Below are 14220 nucleotides of genomic sequence, written 5' to 3'. Positions count from 1 at the left end.
CAATGAATTGAAGATAAAAAGGTAAATAAGGGGGAGGACACAGATAAGTTTTGAATGGGTAGCAGCAGGAATTTTGATTAATCGTCTGAATTTTCTACATGAAGCTTGAAATAGACATTGTTGGGAACTGAGGAGAGAATCTCTACAAAATGTCTGGAGTCCAAGTAAGAGTGATGACCATTAATTTGCGGTGGTCACAATATGCAAAGTAATGTTTCTATAGAAGTTGTCAGCAGCCTGAGTTTTGGATTGGAGAAGAAAGAATGATTTAAGTTGAGGTTTTTCTGGGTAAGTGCAATGGATGGATGAAAGAGAGAGAATATTAGGGTGTTGTCAAGATAGTGGTTGAAGTAGTGAGCCATGGGATCAAAGATAAATGGAGAAATGTTGTAGGAAGGCCCTATAGATTTAATGAAAGTTGAAGGATCTTGGGGACTGGAGATCTTAATGGTATTGAAAAAAATTGTATCAATGATAACATATCTGGGTGAGTATGAGGTCCAGACAGTGAGCATAACTGTAGAGGACTGAACTAATGTGGAGGTAATGTATCTAATGGAGAAGTGGAATATCAGTTAAAGGAGGGTATGAAAGGAAGATACAGTGCATATATATAGGAGATTACTTCTCAGAGGATGCATATTTCATAGGAATTCCACAGAAATATTCAGTATAGTTAACCAATTCATATAAGAAGAGAAACTTTCAGATGTTGCTGATAATTTGAAAGTATCACCCTTATTTATTTCTTAGTCATACACCATCTCAGGTACCAAAGCATCACTTTAAATGAGCAATTAAAATAGAATACATAGTAAGAGGAAAATACCTTTTTCATTTTGGCAACAGCACTTCATACTGATACCAACAACTCTTCTGCCTGTTCTAATCTCCTATTACACAAATTACAGCTCATTCATTGGAGTGCAACCTTCACAAATCTTCTTCCCCAGTGCTTAGTTTTCTGACTTAGTTTATCCAGTTACAAGATTTTTGCTTTGGCCCAACATGCTCGTTGAGCTGTGTTGATATTGTGCTGCTTTCTGTTACCGAAAGCTGAGTAAACTGGCTGCTGATTTGGAGCACAACCATGTGGATCAAGTTCATAGCTCAGAACCCCATGAAGGTTCCCCCAAATCCTTACCATGTTCTTGTGCCAAATGGAATCTTATTAAACAAGGATGAGTCTCTAGAGACTGTCTATTGATCACACCTACAATTTTAACTTCATAGATTTATTTCATTACAGCCTTTTCCCCTGAGAGTAAACACAGATATATTCAAATGGAAATTTTCTCATCCATATTCTGGATGATGCTGTTACCTTAAATGAATCCAGCAGCACACCAAAAAGCTTATCCACCATGATCAAGTGGACTTCATCCCTGGGATGCAAGGCTGGTTCAACATACGCAAATCGATAAACGTAATCCAGCATATAAACAGAACCAAGGACAAAAACTACATGATGCAGAAAAGGCCTTTGACAAAATTCAGCAGCACTTCGTGATAAAAACTCTCAGTAAACTAGGTATTGATTGAATGTATCTCAAAATAATGAAAGCTATTTATGACAAACCCACAGCCAATATTATACTGAATGGGCAAAAACTGGAAGCATTCCCTTTGAAAACTGGCACAAGACAGGGATGCCTTCTCTCACCACTCCTATTCAACATAGTGTTGGAAGTTCTGGCTAGGGCAATCAGGCAAGAGAAAGAAATAAAGGTTATTCAGTTAGGAAAAGAAGAAGTCAAATTGTCCCTGTTTGCAGATGACATGATTGTATATTTAGAAAACCCCATCATCTCAGCCCAAAATCTCCTTAAGCTGATAAGCAACTTCAGCAAAGTCTCAGGATGCAAAATTAATGTGCAAAAATCACAAGCATTCTTATACACCAGTAACAGACATACAGAGGGTCAAATCATGAGTGAACTTCCATTCATAATTGCTTCAAAGAGAATAAAATGCCTAGGAATCAAACTTACTAGAGATGTAAATGACCACTTCAAGGAGAACTACAAACCACTGCTCAGTGAAATAAAAGAGGACACAAACAAATGGAAGAACGTACCATGCTCATGGATAGGAAGAATCAATATCGTGAAAATAGCCATACTGCCCAAGATAATTTATAGATTCAATGCCATCTCCATCAAGCTACCAATGAGTTTCTTCACAGAATTGGAAAAAACTTCTTTAACGTTCATATGGAATCAAAAAAGAGCCCGCATTGGCAAGACAATCCTAAGTCAAAAGAACAAAGCTGGAGGCATCATGCTACCTGACTTCACACTATACTACAAGGCTACAGTAACCAAAACAGCATGGTACTTGTACCAAAACAGAGATATAGACCAGTGGAATAGGACAGAGTCCTCCGAAATAATACCACACATCTACAACCATCTGATCTTTGACAAACCTGACTAAAACAAGAAATGGGGAAAGGATTTAATAAATGGTGCTGGGAAAATTGGCTAGCCATAAGAAGAAAGCTGAAACTGGATCCTTTCCTTACTCCTTATACGAAAATTAATTCAAGATGGATTAGAGACTTAAATGTTAGACCTAATACCATAAAAACCCTAGAAGAAAACCTAGGTAATACCATTCAGGACATAGGCATGGGCAAGTACTTAATGTCTAAAACACCAAAACCAATGGCAAGAAAAGCCAAAATTGACAAATGGGATCTAATTAAACTAAAGAGCTTCTGCACAGCAAAAGAAACTACCATTAGAGTGAACAGGCAACCTACAGAATGGGAGAAAATTTTTGCAATCCACTCATCTGACAAAGGGCTAATATCCAGAACCTACAAAGAACTCAAACAAATTTACAAGGAAAAACAAAACAACCCCCCCCCCAAAACAAAACAAAAAAAACAACCCCATCAAAAAGTGGGCAAAGGATATGAAAAGACATTTCTCAAAAGAAGATATTCATACAGCCAACAGACACATGAAAAAATGCTCATCATCACTGGCCATCAGAGAAATGCAAATCAAAACCACAGTGAGATAACCATCTCACACCAGTTAGAATAGCAATCATTAAAAAGTCAGGAAACAGCAGGTGCTGGAGAGGATGTGGAGAAATAGGAACACTTTTACACTGTTGGTGGGATTGTAAACTAGTTCAACCATTATGGAAAACAGTATGGTGATTCCTCAAGGATCTAGAACTGACAAACATTTTTTGAAGTGAAGGCTGATTCATAATTCTTCTTTACCCTTCCATAACTCTTCAGTTTATTCAATATTTCATTTGGTGTCAACTCAAACAAAAGTCATCAAGAAGCAGTGATTGTTATCAGATTATTTTGCATGTCCTGGAAATGTCGTAAAGATTATATGGTTGTTATGAACTTTAAAAAAATAACTTAAAAATACTAGGAAACACAATTTGAATTCTAACCAAAGTATGCTCCAAGACTTTCAAATGTGAGAATACAAGTACAGAAAGTAGAAGTGTACAAAGACAGAAGCAATTAAAATACAAGGGTTAAATAGGAATTATTATTGAATAATACAGGGGAAAGAAGACATTCCAGTATTTGTTAAGGCAATACAAAAGAGACAAGTAGCTTGGATACTCCTTGGGAGGAAGGATTTGCCAGTTCGGTTTGCCAGTATTTTATTGAGGATTTTTGCATCAATGTTCATCAGGGACATTGGTCTAAAGTCTCTTTTTTTATTGTGTCTCTGCCAGGCTTTGGTATCCGGATGATGTTGGCCTCAAAAAATGAGTTCGGGAGAACTCCCTCTTTTTGTATTGATTGGAATAGTTTCAGAAGGAATGGTACCAGCTCCTCCTTGTACCTCTGGTAGAATTCAGCTGTGAATCCATCTGGTCCTGGACTTTTTTAGGTTGGTAGGCTATTAATTATTGCCTCAATTTCAGAGTCTGCTATTGGTCTATTCAGGGATTCAATTTCTTCCTGGTTTATTCTTGGGAGAGTGTAAGTAGAAGTACCATATGACCCAGCCATCCCATTACTGGGTATATACCCAAAGGATTATAAATCATGCTGCTATAAAGACACATGCACACGTATGTTCATTGCGGCACTATTCACAGTAGCAAAGACTTGGAATCAACCCAAATGTCCATCAGTGATAGACTAGATTAAGAAAATGTGGTACTTATACACCATGGAATACTATGCAACCATAAAAAGGATGAGTTTGTGTCCTTTGCAGGGACATGGATGCAGCTGGAAACCATCATTCTCAGCAAACTATCGCAAGAACAGAAAACCAAACACCGCATGTTCTCACTCACAGGTGGGAACTGAACAATGAGATCACTTGGACTCAGGAAGGGGAACATCACACACCAGGGCTTATTATGGGGAGGGGGAAGTGGGGAGGGATTGCATTGGGAGTTATACCTGATGTAAATGACTAGCTGATGGGTGCTGACGAGCTGATGAGTGCAGCACACCAACATGGCACAGGTATACATATGTAACAAACCTGCACATTATGCACATGTACCCTAGAACTTAAAGTATAATAATTAAAAAATTAAAAATTAAAAAAATAATGTTTGTCAGTTACAGAACGCCATCACCATGAGAAACCCAAATTTATAGCGCTGAGTTAAGCATTAAGGTCAATGAGTCCGAACGTTTCTGCTGAACACAGAAATGTTTATCAAGAGGCAAGAAAAGTATTTGTTTGAAGTGTTATTCTTTTATATGATTATAGAAGTAATATGTTATAGTTGTACAAATTTTGAGAAACAGAAATCACAAGAATAAAGTTAAAATCATCCATAAGCCGATGACACAAAATTATAACACTTGTAACATTTAGTGTATGGATATCTCTTTAGTATTTTTAAGTGGGTGCGATCTGAACATTTTTAAAAGCAGTGTTATATTTTTATGCATTTGAATGTGTCGTCATTTAACAAACATTTGCTGATTTCTCACTATTAATGTGTATGTAGAAATTATTTTGTAATCAGTTTTTCTTATTTAATAATATAAAATTTATCCATACTATTAACTTTGTATCTTAACATACTTGAAAATATCTCTTTGAATAGACTCACCATATTAATTATAAAAATTGAAACTAATTTCGTATTTTTATTTAAGTTATTTTTAATATTATGATTATATATATTAACAGGATGAACATACCTTGCACATATATTGTTGAGCATATCTATGATTATTTTTAAACAGCTTATTAGTGATAACTGAGTCATCCAGATAATCTTCTCAAATCTCCTCAACAATTATCGAGGGCAAAAGAAAGTCATTCCAGAAACATTTATTGCATTTGTACACAGTGGCAAACAGAGCATAGTACTGGACCAGAAGAAATGTGACTACAGGCCAGGTGTGATGGCTCACGCCTGTAATCCCAGCAGTTTGGGAGGCCAAGGCAGGCTGATCATGAAGTCAGGAGTTCGAGACCAGCCTTATCAACATGGTGAAACCCGTCTTTACTAAAAATACAAAAATTAGTTGGGCTTGGTGGTGCACCTGTAATTTCAGCTACTCAGGAGGCTGAGGCAGGAGAATCTCTGAACTTGGGAGTCGGAGTTTGCAGCAAGCCGAAATCATGCCACTGCACTCCAGCCAGGGTGACAGAGTGGGATTCCATCTAAAACAAAACAAAACAAAACAAAAAACAAACAATAAAAACAGAATTGTGACTATGATGGAATACTAAGATATACAAGATATGATTATTGCAATCAAATATCTTAGACTAGAAAAATTGTTTAAATTATTCTTTATAAATATTAATTATAGCCAGTGTTAATATCTGTCAAATTTATGGCACACTTCAGTTGTGTTTTTCTATGTGTTAATCTTTACAATACTGTTAAATAATTGTTTAGTAACATTAGAACACATCCAACTGCTGGTTCAGGGAGGAAATTTAGCTCCTTAGGCAGAAATTGAATAGTCAGCATAGGGCTGGAGGTGGCTGAAGTGGAGGGAAGGGGCAAGAGGTTGTGGATGAAGCAATGAGCTTCCTAAGAAGAAAGCAGAACAAAATAAGAACTTAAAGATAAATTAACCATATATTTTCAAGGAAAAAAGGGTCACAGGCTGAGATGGGGACTGAGCAGAAGTAGACAGAGCTAGTTCTATGAAGCTAAATGTTCCTTATAGGATGTAAAGATGCCCTCTGTTCAGGCAATGTGGTAGAGACCATTGATTCGAGATGGAGCACAAGTATCAAAGACAGAACATAACAGCAATGTCTTTTTTACAAGGCTGCAGTCCTTTAAATCTTTCCTAACACCAGAGTAAGTGAAATGGTGGGGAATCAGTTCCACTCTCTTCAGGTTTTACACTTTGACCAATGTTCTAGGGACTCAGCTATTTCAAGAAACTTCTTCGTAGCCTCCACTCAGGTCTTGAGTCTTCCATAAGCCATGAGCTTATGAACACGGGCATCCATGAAAATTTTTCTTAGGTGCAGAATAGATCACACTATTTTCTTATTTCTGATCCTTCAATGGGATCTCCATATACTGCAAAAAAGGATTCATCTTTTTAAAAGTCCTCTACGAACTGGCTCCTGTCTATTTCTCCAGCTTTTTTCCCACCAATAGTTGCCTTATACTGTAGACTTGAACGGAGTTGCTTCCTCACTCCCTTCTACCTACAGCCTTTACTGTTAATATCTTCTTTGTTTGAAGCAACTTCTTCCTTCCAGTCATCTTTCTCAGCTGCTTGCCTGGATAAATACTTACCGATCTCTCAGGACTCAATAGGAATTACTTTCAGTATTCCTCCTTGATCTCACTGAAAACTTCTCTGTGTTCCCAGGATACCCTATGCACACCATCATCCCAGTAATTTCAGAGTATGGCATGGTAAATTTTTTATTTATGTTTGTTTACCCATCCCCTCATGAGTGTTTCTGGAAGTGAGAAACAGTCTGCTTCAATATTGTCACACACTCAACAGTTTTGTGTTGAACTGTGCACTGAATTTCCCAGTGGCAAACTCCACCTCTGCCAAACCAGAAAGTTCTAGGCCTTCATTTCCTGGATTTCCAGGATTGACTGACGAGAGGAGCAGTTATTGTAACTCTGGGAACCCAAATACCCTGCATGGCCCTAATCTTACTAATCAAGTCTTGAATCTGAGATAAAAAATTGTTCCCAGGTTCTATGGTGGCAGACCTGTGGTGCCAATTCTATCCTCCTCAGATAATGATAAGAAGGACTTGGAAATAGTTGACTCTTGAGTTCTGATGAATGAGTGAAGAGAGGAAAAGGGCAAGGAAGGGGTAGGTATAGTGATATGGTAGGGGACATGGAAGTGCTGGGTAGAGAAGGGCGGGTTTCCTGGCAAGGGTTCCACCCTAGGGCCTGTGTTCATGGACCAAAGTGAGAACAGGCACTTTTGTTTTCATGCCCAAATGTTGCATTTTCCAAGACCACCATTCTGGAGCACCACGCCCTTCATCCTCTGTCCATAAAAACCTGGTCAGGTGCAGTGACTCATGCCTGTAATCTCAGCACTTTGGGACACCAAGGCAGGCAGATCACCTGAGGTTGGGAATTTGAGACCAGCCTGACCAACATGGAGAAACTGCGTCTCTACTAAAAAATACAAAACTAGCCTGGTGTGGTGGTAGGTGCCTGTAGTCCCAGCTACTTGGGAGATTGAGGCAGGATAGCTGCTTGAACCCAGGAGGCGGAGGTTATAGTGAGCTGAGATCAGGCCACTGCACTCCAGCCTGGGCAACAAAAGCGAAACTCCATCCAAAAACAACAACAAAAAAATTCCTGAGATCTTAGCAGGCACAGACACAAGTGGCTAAACATTGAGAGGAGCAGAGAAACAGTGGCAGAGAGCAACGAGGAGGCACGGCAGAGGAGTGATGAGGTATCAGAATATTGGTGGACAATAGCCTGACTCAAGGGCATGAACACCTTCCCACTCCATCTCCCCTCTCCGGCTCCCCATGCAGCACTCTGAGAGTCACCTGCACTGCTTAATAAAACCTTGCACTCAACGACTTCATGACTAAAACACAAAAAGCATGGCAACAAAAGCTAAAATAGACTAATGGGATCTAATTAAATTAAAGAGCTTCTGCATGGCAAAAGAAACTACCATCAGAGTGAACAGGCAACCTAAAGAATGGGAGAAAATCTGCAATCTACCCGTCTAAAAAAGGACTAATATCTAGAATCTACAAAGAACTCAAACAAATTTACAAGAAAAAAACAAACAACCCCATCAAAAAGTGGGCAAATGATATGAACAGACACTTCTCAAAAGAAGACATTTATGCAGCCAACAGACACATGAAAAAATGCTCACCATCACTGGTCATCAGAGAAATGCAAATCAAAACCACAATGAGATACCATCTCACACCAGTTAGAATAGCAATCATTAAAAAGTCAGGAAACAACAGATACTGGAGAGGATGTGGAGAAATAGGAAAGCTTTTACACTGTTGGTGGGAGTCTGAACTGGTTCAACCAATGTGGAAGACAGTGTGGCAATTCCTCAAGGATCTAGAACAAGAATTACCATTTGACCCAACAAACCCATTACTGGGTATACACCCAAAGGATTATAAATCATGCTAGTACAATGACACATGCACACGTATGTTTATTTCAGCACTATTCACAATAGCAAAGACTTGGAACCAACCCAAATGTCCATCAATGATAGACTGGATAAAGAAAATGTGGCACATATACACCATGGAATACTATGCAGCCATAAAAAAGGATGAGTTCCTGTCCTTTGCAGGGACATGGATGAAGCTGGAAACCATCATTCTCAGCAAACTATCGCAAGGACAGAAAACCAAACACCATATGTTCTCACTCATAGGTGGGAATTGAGCAACGAGATCACTTGGACACAGGGCAGGGAACATCACACACCGGGGCCTGTCAGGGGTAGGGGGGCTGGGGGAGGGATGAGTTGTAATGTAATGTAATGTAAATGGTGAGTTGATGGGTGCAGACAACCAACATGGCACATGTATACCTATGTATCAAATCTGCACGCTGTGCACATGTACCCTAGAACTTGAAGTATAATAAATACAAATAAATAAATAAAATAAATAAACAAAATAAAACTTTGCATTCATCCTTCTATCTCATGTGTGATTCGATTATTCCAGTACATTGGGCAAGAACCCAGGCTGTCACACTGGCCCCCTGTCCTAAGACAGGGTCTATTAAGCTGGTTATGATCAACACAAGCTGTCTGCAGATGGCAAAGCTGAAAGAACACACTGTGACGCATGTCCATTTGGGCTTTGGGAATCACCAACACCCACTCCTAAACACTGCTGTAGGGCAGAAGTCCAAAAGCACTCCCCACAGTCTCTGCACCTGCCTGTTTGCATGCTCGCCCTAGGGTTTGAGGGGTAGGGCAGCAGGCAACCAAGGGAGCCACACCCCTGTTGCATGTCTTGCAAGGGGAATAAGGGAACTCTACCATTTAATTATGACCTTGAAGCCTAGGTATGAGAATAATAGCAGCATATTAAAAGGGGATTGTAGGGCTGCAAGTCATACTTATTTTATTGCATATTAGCTTAGAATTCTACTTTATAAGCTGAATATATAAGTAATTCTGTAAGGAAGTATCTGGATTCCTTGCTAGCTTATGATATATATATATATACATACACACACACACACATATATATATATCTCACATAAGTTCCAGTTTTCTCCTCTGTAAAATAGTGATTATGATTGTACCAAGTGCTCAACAGAGCCATTTAACATACAAAAAACTGTTAAATACATGAGTTATTTTTATTATTATTTCTTTCATATCACTGCATGCAATTCATTAGTAAGTCTTCCTTATCCTCAAAATGTCTCAGACAAAGACCACTTTTCTTGATGTGTACTGCTCCCTCACTAATTCAGGACAGCATCACCTCTTTCCTATACTAGCCTCCTCTTAATTGCTCTTCCTGCATCTACTCTTGCCCTCTCCTCTAATAATATATTCAGTAGTCAGGGTGATCTTTTCAAAACAAATCTATCATATCACTCTCCTTCACTCTCCTTCTCAAAATACACTAAGGGTTCAATTTTACTTAGAACAGCACTGCTTGATAAAAATATGTGAGCCTCAAATACAAGCCACACAAGTAATTTAGAATTTTCTAGTAACCACATTTAAAGATGTAAAAAGAAATAGATGAAATTAATTTTAATATTAAATTTAATAATTTATTGAATCCAATATATACAAAATGTCATTTCAGCATGCTATCAACACTAAAAATAGGAACCAGATATTTTACATTCTGCTTTTCACATTAAGCACATCTCTGTTTTGATTATCCACATGTCAAGTGCTCAATGACTGTATGTGACTGGTGGCAACAATATGGGGCAATGAATATTTAAAATGAATCCATGGCCGGGCTTGGTGGCTTATGGCCTGTAATCCCAGCACTTTGGGAGGCTGAGGTGGGAGGATCACTTAAGGTTAGGAGTTCGAGACCAGCCTAGTCAACATAGCCAAACTCCATCTCTTCTAAAAGTACAAAAATTAGCCAGGCATGGTGGCAGACGCCTGTAATCCCAGCTACTTGGGAGGCAGAGGTTGCGTTGAGCTGAGATCACACCACTGCACTCCAGCCTGGACAATACAGCAATACTCCATCGCAAAAAACAAATTAAAAAAATAAAACAAAATGAATCCATGGCCTACATGGCCTAGGAGTACTATTTGGTCTGAGTTTTCTTTATTTCTTGAGTTCCATCTCCTCTCTCTCTCTCTTGCTCTCTCTCTCTCTGCTGTAACCATACTCACCTTATTTTGTCCCTTAAATATCCCCAAATTGGTTCTTGTGGCTTTTTCACTTGCCTTTCATTCTGTGTGGGGTTTAAGATCTTTCCATGACTCAATCCTTTTATTCTTTAGGCCTCAGCTGAAATTTCACTTCCCCAGAGAGGTCCTTCCTCCCTTGGACAATCTCTCTAAAGTTGCATTTTCTCTTTACTTCACTCATTTGCATTCATTCACAAGATTTTTTATACCAGTTGTTATAGCCTTATGTTTTACCTACTTGTTTATGAGTTTATTGTCTGTCTCCCTTCACTGAATATAGGCTCCATGATGATGGTATAGGCACATCCATATCCCTTGGGCCAAATGCAATGCCTAACATAGAATAAATGCTCAAGAAATATTTTTGAATAAATAAAAGATTATGATGAGCTATTGAGTGCAGAGGGACTGCAATGGACCCCTCTTTGGGACTTCTCTAAGTCAGGGAGGAGCACCTGCTTCTAAGTCTAGTCTTTGTGCAGATTTCTTGGAAAGCATGAACTTATTATCCTGATAACCAATTACCTATTTGCAGGTAACATCCAGGAAGAACTCTGGAGAGTCAGGGAAACAGGCTGGAGCCGTGTGCATATTTAGAATCTGATCATTGGACAACCATGTAGCCCATTGCATATGATACTCATGAAAAGTAATTGTGGACCTGACAGATCCAATTTACTGTCATATAATAGTAACAGTAAATATTTTTTAGTGGTTAATAATTTCCAAGAACTGTACTAAGTATATCACATATATTAACACTTTATACTACCTCCATGTGAAACGAAAAGTTTGGTAAGTATCAGGGCTAGGATTCAAACCCTAAGAAGTATGGCTGGAGTATCTATACTTTTAAACATTTTGTTATACTGCTTTCTTATGCCAAGGAGAAAGTGCTATAATAAGTGTAAGATGCCATATGGGCTGACACTTCAGAGTCAATGAGCAGAAATCATTCTGGAACTCAGACTGTTCTATATCTCATAAGAATAAAAACTCTTTGGAGAAAACTACTTTAAAGTTCATATGGAAACAAAAAGGAGCCCGCATCACCAAGAAAATCCCAAGCCAAAAATACAAAAACAAAAACAAAATCAAAACCAAAAAGACCAAAGCTGGAGGGATCACACTACCTGACTTCAAACTATACTAGAAGGCTACAGTAACCAAAACAGCACGGTACTGATACCAGAACAGATATATAGACCAATGGAACAGAACAGAGGCCTCAGAAATAACACCACACATCTACAACCATCTGGTCTTCGACAAACCTGACAAAAGCAATCAATGGGGAAAGGATTCCCTATTTAATAAATGGTGCTGGGAAAACTGGCTAGCCATATGTAGAAAGCTGAAACTGGATCCTTTCCTTACACCTCATGCAAAAATTAACTCAAGATGGATTAAAGAGTTAAATGTAACACCTAACACCATAAAAGCCCTAGAAAAAAACCAAGGCAATACCATTCAGGACATAGGCATGGTCAAAGACTTCATGACCAAAACAACAAAAGTAATGGCAACAAAAGCCAAAATAGACAATAGGATCTAATTAAACCAAAGAACTTCTGCACAGCAAGAGAAAATAGCATCAGAGTGAACAAGCAACCTAAAGAATGGGAGAAAATCTTTGCAATCTACCCACCTGACAAAGGGCTAATATCCAGGATCTACAAAAACTTAAACGAATTTACAAGAAAAAAACAAATGACCCCATCAAAAAGTGGGCAAAGGATATGAACAAACATTTCTCAAAAGAAGACATTTATGCAGCCAACAAACATATGAAAAAATGCTCATCATCACTAGTCGTCAGACAAATGCAAATCAAAACTACAATGAGATACCATTTCACGCCTGGTAGAATAGTGATCATTAAGAAGTCAGGAAACAACAGATGCTGGAGAGGATGTGGAGAAATAGGAATGCTTTTACACTGTTGGTGAGAATGTAAATTAGTTCAACCATTGTGGAAGACAATATGGCGATTCTTCAAGGATCTAGAACTAGAAATACCATTTGACCCAGCAATCCCATTACTGGATTACTGGGTATATACCCAAAGGATTATAAATGATTCTACTGTAAACACACATGCACACGTATGTTTACTGCAGCACTATTCACAATAGCAAAGACTTGGAATTAACCCAAACGCCTATCAGTGATAGACTGGATAAAAAAAAAATGTAGCACATATACACCATGGAATACAGCCACAAAAAAGGATGAGTTCATGTCTTTTGCAGGGACATGGATGAAGCTGGAAACCATCATTCTCAGCAAACCATCACAAGGACAGAAAACCAACATCACATGTTCTCACTCATAGGTGAGAATTGAACAAGGAGAAAACATGGACACAGGGCAGGGAACGTCACACACCAGGGCCTGTCACAGGATGGGGGGCCGGGAGAGGGATAGCATTAGAAGAAATACCTAATATAAATGATGAGTTGATGGGTGCAGCAAACCAACGTGGCACATGTATACCTATGTAACAAACCCGCACGTTGTGCACATGTACCCTAGAACTTAAAGTATAATAATAATACTAAAAATGAATGAAATCTCTACAAGGGCAGGGATTTTTTTCTGTTTTATTCACAGATATATTTCTAAAAAGTAGAATAATCTCTGGCACATAGTAGGTGCTAAATAAATATTTGATTTGACTTGATGAAAATAGGAAGTTAGCATTACAAATATTTAGTATGTAGTATTACATATATTTAATGGAAATAGGAAGGTAATATTAAAAGTATGATCTCTGGAATCAGGCAGACCTATGTTAAAGTCTCTGCTTATTGCTAGCAAGTAACTTAACCTTGGAAAACCACCTAATCTCTCTTAAGTTTTAGTTTTTCTTATCTCTAAAATGACACAGTAATAGAATCCACTTTCTGGGGTTGTTTTCATTAAATTAAAAATGCATTTAACGAACATGAATCAGTGTGTATACATATAATAAGTATTTAATAAATGTTAGCTATTGGGGGTATTATTATCTTTCTCCAAGACCTTCAACTCATTTATGACATACCTGAAGTGACTTTGGCTAGATAGCCAATAATAAATATATTTATAGAAGACGAACGTGTGGGAAATCTGAATAACATTTAAGATAGGGAACATTATCCTGCCCCTACATTCTCCTGGCTTCCCAGGCTTAGTGAAGTGGTACTGTCTTCTAGGTAGAAACCAATTTCAAGTACAGTATTCTTCTGCTCTTGATTTGATAGAGATTCTTCTTAAAAGTCTATCTGACTAATACTGAAACTTATGCATTGCTGATAGGAATATAAAATGGTCACCCTCTGTGGAAAATAGTATTGAAATTTAAAAAAATTAAATGTAGAATTGCCATATTATCCTGTAATTTTACATCTCAGTAT

The 14220-nt window shown here is 38.2% G+C and overlaps 1 protein-coding gene across 1 annotated transcript in view; it reads right to left on the bottom strand.

The window, feature by feature from the left end:
* Positions 1–5540: 5540 nt before the first annotated feature.
* Positions 5541–14220, bottom strand: part of EDA2R (ectodysplasin A2 receptor) — a 205503-nt gene continuing 196823 nt past the window's right edge. The window contains exon 7 of the mRNA XM_073013609.1: positions 5541–5627. The gene's annotated coding sequence lies outside the window, so the exon portion shown is untranslated. The remainder of the gene's footprint in view (positions 5628–14220) is intronic.

This window comes from Chlorocebus sabaeus, chromosome X (assembly GCF_047675955.1).
Source record: "Chlorocebus sabaeus isolate Y175 chromosome X, mChlSab1.0.hap1, whole genome shotgun sequence".
In the NCBI taxonomy this organism is placed as follows: domain Eukaryota; kingdom Metazoa; phylum Chordata; class Mammalia; order Primates; family Cercopithecidae; genus Chlorocebus; species Chlorocebus sabaeus.
Note: the sequence above shows the minus strand (reverse complement) of the source record. Positions and strands in the feature narration are given on the sequence as shown.